Source organism: Mustela putorius, unplaced genomic scaffold (assembly GCF_011764305.1).
Source record: "Mustela putorius furo isolate JIRA1106 unplaced genomic scaffold, ASM1176430v1.1 tig00003846_pilon_pilon_pilon, whole genome shotgun sequence".
NCBI lineage: Eukaryota > Metazoa > Chordata > Mammalia > Carnivora > Mustelidae > Mustela > Mustela putorius.
Window position 1 is genome coordinate 23,188,885 of NW_025421999.1, and position 7,723 is coordinate 23,196,607.

General features: G+C 41.6%; 1 pseudogene; it reads left to right on the plus strand.

Annotated features, from left to right (window-relative positions):
• The first annotated feature begins 1,908 nt into the window (after positions 1-1,908).
• On the plus strand, positions 1,909-3,885 carry LOC123386958 (annotated as a pseudogene).
• The last annotated feature ends 3,838 nt before the right edge of the window (positions 3,886-7,723 follow it).

Below are 7,723 nucleotides of genomic sequence, written 5' to 3' on the forward strand. Positions count from 1 at the left end.
GGAGAGAAAAGAAAACAAAAAAGACAAAGAGAAGTGAAAAAAAAAAAAAAAAAAAAAAAAAAAAAGGGAAGTTTTCTTCTGCTTGTTTTTGGGAATCAGCAGAGACCAAACTCCTCCTGTTACCACCTTCCTGCATTAAAATACTTTGGCTTTTCGGGATGCCTGGGTTTTGGCTCCAGTTGGTTGGACGGGACGACTGCCTTCGGGCTTCAGGTCATGATCCTGGAGTCCCGGGATCGAGTCCCGCATCAGACTCCCAGCTCCAGCTTCCATGGGAGTCTGTCTTCTCTCTCTGAACCTCTCCTCGTTCATGCTCTCTTCTCTCACTTGTCTCTCCTCTCTCAAGCTTAAATATAAATAAAATGTTTTAAAAAAAAAAATACTTTTGGCTTTTTGCTCCATAAATTTTGTAAACAACATCATTTGTGAGCATAATTACAAGAGTCTAAAAATGTAATAATAGGGTTTGACCCATCAATTAAAAGCTTGCTCTTCAAAATTGTTCTTTCATCTTAGTGAGCAAGACTCTTTTCTTGTGTGAGAGACCTAGGCCAAGGAACACGGGTGAGTTCTGGAGTTTGTCTAGGGAAAGGGGAGAGAAGAAAAGGGCTCCCCCTGACAGCCTGATATGGTCCCATCGAGTACTGGGGCTTCAAGGCCAGCCAACAGCTTTGTTGTTATTGGATTTTAATTGGGGGACACCAACAGAATTTCTAGGCACTATGGACCAATAAGAGTAACACAAAGAGTGCCTGCCCTTGAGCATTTATAGTAAATGGTTCGACTGATTAAGTGTCATACCCACTAGAACTAAAGGTCGACAAGAATGATGTATCATGCTGTAGTGTGAGGACGGTGGACAGTGGATTGGAACAGGTTCATATAATGAAACTGACTGGAACTGTGTCTGGAGGATGGAAGAGTGGCTGATTGAGGACTGAAGGCTGGAGAGAGGTGTCCATTGGTTATCAAAGAAATATAACCCACCCAAGAGGAAAAGATAATACAGAGTATTAAGGAATATTGAAGAGGATAAAATAAATGTTTCCAAGTGCCTAATAACTGAAGATGCAAATGTCCCCTAACATAATGTCTTCTGTTTAATAGTTTTCATTTGATGTTAAAAAAAAAGTCCTTCCTTCTGCCTGTGATATTTCATAATTCAATGTGTTCTTTTCCTCAGAAATTTATGTAATCTTGTTAAATGTTTGGTTATCTCCCCCTCCGATTTCCCCACGTCACTTCTGAGAGACTGTCACTTGAGAAAAAACTGGGGTTTTGGAGGGGAGGGGAGTCCGCTGGGGTTGGGTGAGCCTGGTGGTGGGTAGGTTGGTGGGCAGTAGTGCATGGAGCACAGGTGTGGTGAATAAAACAAGAATTTGCGAAACACCACACACACACACACCAAAATTTAATTTAATTTAAATTTTAAAAAAGCATATTATACAAGGCGCCGCCGGGGCCACCCCCGCCGCATGTTCCCCCCGCCCGCGAGGCTACGATCCCCCTCACCCTCCCCTCTTAATGGACTCCCGCCCCCTCCCTATTCCCCGCACCCCCAAAACCCAGTGAGGTCAAGGTGGAGGACTCTGCCGCTGCGGCCGCAGCCAGCTCAATCTACCCTTCCCGGGAAGACAGGAACGGGGGGACTTTGGAAATGAATAAGTGGAGGGGCGGCGGGGATTCAGGGGAGGAGTGGAAGTGACCAGGAACGAGGCAGGGGCTCGCGGCTAGGTGGTGGTGAGGGGGCGGTGTCGTCGCAAGCGGGAGGGAGAGGGAGCCCCCCGGCTGCGCCGTGCGACTCGCTCTTTGGGCCTCGGAGTGCGGCAGCAGCAGCTGGAATGACGGGCGGACGCGGGGGGACGCGGCAAACAAGGTCATTATCCGAGTTAGGAAGTGTTAGAGGTGATGGATCATCTTCATAGAGGGGAGTCAGTCGCTGACAATGCAACACTCCGTAACCGATCTCTAGTGGAAGAGGAGGACCAGCACATGAAATGGTCCCTTGAAAAGCGGGAAGAAACGAAACGAGAACGGGGGTCTCATCCCAATCTGCAGTCTTCCAAGGCAGGGGGGACCACACGCATCTTTACCAGCAATACCCACAGGTCGGTGGTTGGTGTTACAGGGCTTTGACCAGCTTCGACTTGAAGGATTGCTTTGCGATGTGACCCTGATGGCCTGGTGGCACAGATGACGCCTTCCCTGTGCATAGAGTCATGATGGCCTCTGCTAGTGATTACCTCAAGGCAATGTTCACAGGTGGAATGAAAGAACAAGATTTAATGTGCATTAAGCTTCACGGTGTGAGAGCAAAGTCGGCTTAAGGAAAATTATTGATTTCATTTATACTGCAAAGCTTTCTCTTAACATGGGCAACCTTCAGGGACACCCTCGAAGCTGCAGCTTTCTTCAGATTCTGCCGGTTTTTTTTTGGACTTCTGCAAAGTATTTCTCATATCTGGGTCACTTTAGACAATTGTGTCGAAGTTGGTCGGATTGCCAACCACCTACAATCTGACAGAAGTGGATAAATATGTCAACAGTTTGTCTTGAAGAATTTTCCCGCATTGGCTGAGCACTGGGGGAGTTCTTGAAGCTCCCTTTTGAGCATCTTGCCTTTGTGCTTTCCAGTAATAGCCTTAAGCACTGCACTGAACTTGAGCTCTTTAAGGCTACCTGTCGTTGGCTGGCTACGCCTAGAAGAGCCTCAGATGGACTTTGCTGCCAAATTAATGAAGAAAAGAAGAAACGATTTCCACTGATGACAACCGCAGGAGCTCATCAATTATGTGCAAACCGTGGATTTCATGAGAACTGATAATACCTGTGTGAATCTCCTTTTGGAAGCCAGCAATTACCAAATGATGCCATACATGCAGCCAAGGTGATGCAGTCAGACAGGACTGCCATTCCCTCTGACACCACTCATTTGGTCACACTCGGAGAGGAGTTCTGAGGCAGCAGCTGGTTGTCAGCAAGGAATTGTGCATGTATGATCAAAAGGCCCATGAATCGAAATCGTTAGCCCCCATGGATGCCCCACGGTACAAAGCATGGCATTGCTGTCATTGGAAATTTCCTCTATGTCATTGGCGGACAGAGCAATTATGACACAAAAAGGAAAAAACAGCAGTCGATATGGTCTTCAGATTTGATCCTCGCTACAATAAATGGATGCAGGTCGCATCTTTAAATGAAAAGCTCACCTTTTTCCACCTAAGTGCCCTCAAAGGATATCTGTACGCAGTCGGTGGGCGAAATGCAGCTGGTGAAACTGCCCACAGTGGAGTGTTACCATCCAAGAACAAATGAATGGACCTATGTTGCCAAAATGAGTGAACCCCACTAGGGCCATGCTGGAACTGTGTATGGAGGAGTCATGTATATTTCAGGGGGAATCACTCATGACACTTTCCAAAAGGAGCTCATGTGCTTTGACCCGGACACCGACAAATGGATCCAGAAGGCGCTGATGACCATGGTCAGAGTGTATGGTGGGCGAGAGGCTCTACGTCATTGGCGGGCAATCACTCCGAGGCACAAGTGATTATGATGATGTCCTAAGCTGTGAATACTACTCACCTCTCCTTGACCAGTGGACCCCAATTGCTGCCATGTTAAGGGGGGGGCAGAGCGATGTGCGGGGTCGCGGTCTTTGAAAATAAGATCTACGTGGTCGTGGTCGGTGGGTATTCCTGGAATAATCGCTGTATGGTGGAGATAGTGCAGAAATATGACCCTGACAAAGATGAGTGGCATAAGGTGTTTGATCTCCCAGAGTCCCTTGGTGGCATCCGAGCTTGTACACTCACGGTGTTCCCGCCCGAAGAAGAAGAAACCACACCATCACCTTCTAGAGACTCCCCCCTTTCTGCACCTTAAGATCAACCCCGCCCCCGCGACTAAGATGCTGTGTTCCTATCTTTGCAGCGTGTCATGAATTCTCTTTCTTTTTGCGCCCCCTTTAGTAGTGTATGTTAGGATTAGCCTCCAGTAATTGTTACAGATATTGAAAAAAAAAAAAAAAAAAAGACAACATTGATGTTATTTGTGCTGTTTCTTTGGCTTAGGGTGTTTATAAAGTTGGTAACAAAACCATTCTGGAAATGTATCCCATTGAAGCTGATGTTTAACATATAAAAAAACAAAACAAAACAAAAAAACACAAAACACACACACACACACACAAAAAAAACCCACAAAAAAAAAAACCAACCCAAGATATTGTCTATAAAATGTTTCTTCAGTACTTTTTCGATGCTGTGTATTGGGTTGTAAGGTATTTGTCATCTTACATTAGAAAGCCCCCAGCGAACCAACTTGAAGGTGGATTGTAGTAAGTGTACAACTGTGCTAACTCGGCTTCAAAGTAAAAAAGTTTTCCTTTCATCTTTGACTGTGAGATGTCGAAGGGAGGCAGCTTGCTCCAACAGGAAACAATAGACAAAAGGTTGCCAACTCGCATGAGCTACCTCCCTCTTTTCATAAGGTATTTTTGACATATCTGTCAACCCACCTATCTGCGTGGGCGCATTGAAAACATAGGAAGTTTCTTAGACACACAGGAGAAATAATAACTGAAATTCACCAAATATTAATAATAATAAAAAGAAACAGCATGACCCCTCTGCTTAGAAAACAAGAGTTCGGGGTTTCTAAAGTGTGTATAAATACATACACACACGTACATTGAGCAGACACAAAATTTTAAAAATGGAATGTCACATCAAATAAACCTGAATGATCTTTTTAAAATTTCTACCAAAAAGCAGCTTCCGTTAAAATGGGAATTCAGTAGCACACATGGAGAATCCTACTGAATTTAGGTGGACAAGGGCTAGAAATGAGCAACTAAATTTGTCACTTGACCAAAATTTTTCCTTCCGAAAGTGTAATCTACACCTTCTCATTTGCTGTTAAGGTAACTTGCATATTATCTGTGTTCTGTATACTCTCAATTCATAAAGTTATTTAGTACAAAGTGTAGCAGCCTCCCCTGGGGAGCTGCTTTTGCTCAGTGATTTCAACTTCCATGTTTTATCTCTTTTTGTTCAATAAAAAAGCATTTAATGTCAAAAAAAATAAAAAAAATAAAAAAAATAAAAGAATATATACACATAGATATAGCATCAGCTAATTCAGATTCTTTAGAATATTTGGCCTGAAGCCAATAAGAGTTTAATTCATATGAAAGAACAGGCCCATTAAGAATATTTATGTTATAATCAAACATAATTATAAATAAAAATTAAACAAAATTAAAATAAATTATAATAATTATAATAAAAAATAAAAAATAATAAATAAATAAAATGTAAAAATTAAAATAAATTATAAACAAAATTAAAATAAAGCTCAATTGTTTTAGCTTTATAATTTTAGTTGGAACTAGAATTTTAATAATGAAAAAAAATTATTTTTCATAATGGCCCTTTCCATGAAATTACTTGATTGTTTATTACTTTAAATGACTGTTTTTTTTTGTAATGGATAATCCTAAGTTCATTTTATAATAATTTAAAATTTTAATTTCCAGCTAGTTCAATTTAATAAAATACAAAAAATGTGGAAAAAAATCTTGTTAAATGTTCAGTTTATGACTTAAATTTCAAATGATGGAACTCTGTTCATTGATTTCCAGTCATCTTCTGAACAGCCTTCTGGGTGCTCGTCCATTACTAGCACACCTGTCAATGCCTTTTTGCACGAGACCTCTACCTAAGTGCCCGGAAAGATGTTTATACACCTAACATTTCTGGAATTACCCACTAAATGAGCCAGACAGAGCTCAGTCCCTTCCTATATCCCTTGGATTCAAAACACAAAGCTAAAGGTAGAAATTGAAATAGCTAAACAAAAACAAAGAAAAATGATCAAATCAGGAGTCCTGTGGACAGAGAACTCAAATCAGGTGATCTAAGGCTTTCACTGATCATTTGTCTCAAACCTAGTGTGGTAGGCTGAAAAAATTGTCTCAGAAACCTATGAGTATATTTCCTTCCACTGTAAAGAGACTAGCAGAGATTATTAAGATTAAAAATCTTAAAATGGAGAGCTGCTTTGGATTATCCAGGTGGACCAGTCTAGTCCCACGAACTCAAATTCAGAAGAGGGAGGCAGAAGGAGGGGGTCCCAAAACATGAAATGGAAGGCAGAGGGGAGATAAGAAGTGTGAGAGGGGACTGACCATTGCTGGCTTTGTAGAAGAGACAGGACCACAGGCCAGCAGAAACCTCAGTGCTCCTCAATTGAGAGCTAGAAGAAAATAAAGACCATGGAACAGAATTCTGCCAATCACCTGAAATGAACAAGGAAATAGATTCTCCCTTAGAGTCTCCAGCAAGGAACACAGCCTTAAGAAACCTTTCATTTAGCTCTGTGAAACCTGTTTTGGGCTTCTGATCTACAGAACTGTAAGGTAATTTATTTGTATCATTTAGCTGCTACATTTGTGGGAATTTGTTAGGACAGCCCTAAGATGCATCAGGCCACTGCTGATGGGATAGGAGAGTTGTCTCTTCCAGGTCCCATTCAATGCCTTCCTTAGTTTTGCATGGTGCTCTCAGATTCTAGAACATATCCCAAGTTTTTCAGCTCACCCACAACTCGGCTAAGTCTTTCTGCAGGAGGAGATGGTGCCTGAGTCTTGTAGGAAAAGTTAGCTAAAAGAAAAGGGATTTGATCCAGGTGGGAGCCATTCATAAATTGTTAGGTAGAGTTCTAGACAAAGTTTAAGTTTGTGCTTCACTGGGGTCTATTCTTATAGCTATTAGGAAAAAAGATACACGGTAAATGAAATATTAGAATATTCATACAGAAGCCCAGGTAAGAAACGATCATGACATAAGACATTGGTAGGAAGGATGGCTGTTTGAAAATGAATCCAACAGTTACTTAGCTCATGAAATCAGCAAAACTTAGTGACTGATTAGATATGGGCTTTGAGTGAGAGGTAGGGCCATGCCTAACTCCCAGAGACTGAGTAAATGATAGTGTTTACAACAGAGATGAAAATATACAAAAGGAATGGGTGTTTAGTGGAAAGAAGGTAATGTGCTATTTTTGGCAAATGTTATGGAATTGGAGATGTCTTTGGTATCTCAAGGATAAGCTATCTAGCACTCAGCTGGACACTTGAGTCCAAAATTCAAGGGAGATGTCTACTTTAAAAGTATGAATATGGAAATAATCAATATATGGCAGCTAGGGAGTTGTGAAAATCATGAGTGGCAATGGTTCCCAGAAAGATTATGTAGAATAAAAAGAAATAAGAACCTCAGGTTAAACCTTTGAGCACACAGTATTAGAACCATGGAGAGAAAAAAGAACCTACAAAGAGACCAAGAAAGGAAAAGTCAGGGGTAGAGTAACCAAAGAAAAGAGAGAAAAGAGATTCCAGAAAAAGGAAATGGCTAGCAGTAAGGTGAAACCTACGACATGTCCTTGAATCCAGCATTTAGGAAGCCATTGGTGATGGCACTCACCATAGCACAGGTGAAGTTGAAGCAAATTACAGAGAAATGAGGAGCATATAGCACATGATGAAATAAAGAGAGTGATATTTCTTCCTTCATAGGAAAACAACATTTTCATGTCTTACCAGGAAATGGTGTCTTGCCTGTTTCATTAAAACGAAAGTTTACTGAGCACCTGCTTAATGAAATACTGTGGTAAAGGGAACTATGGAGAAGACAAAGATAGGCCAAAGATGAAAATGTAG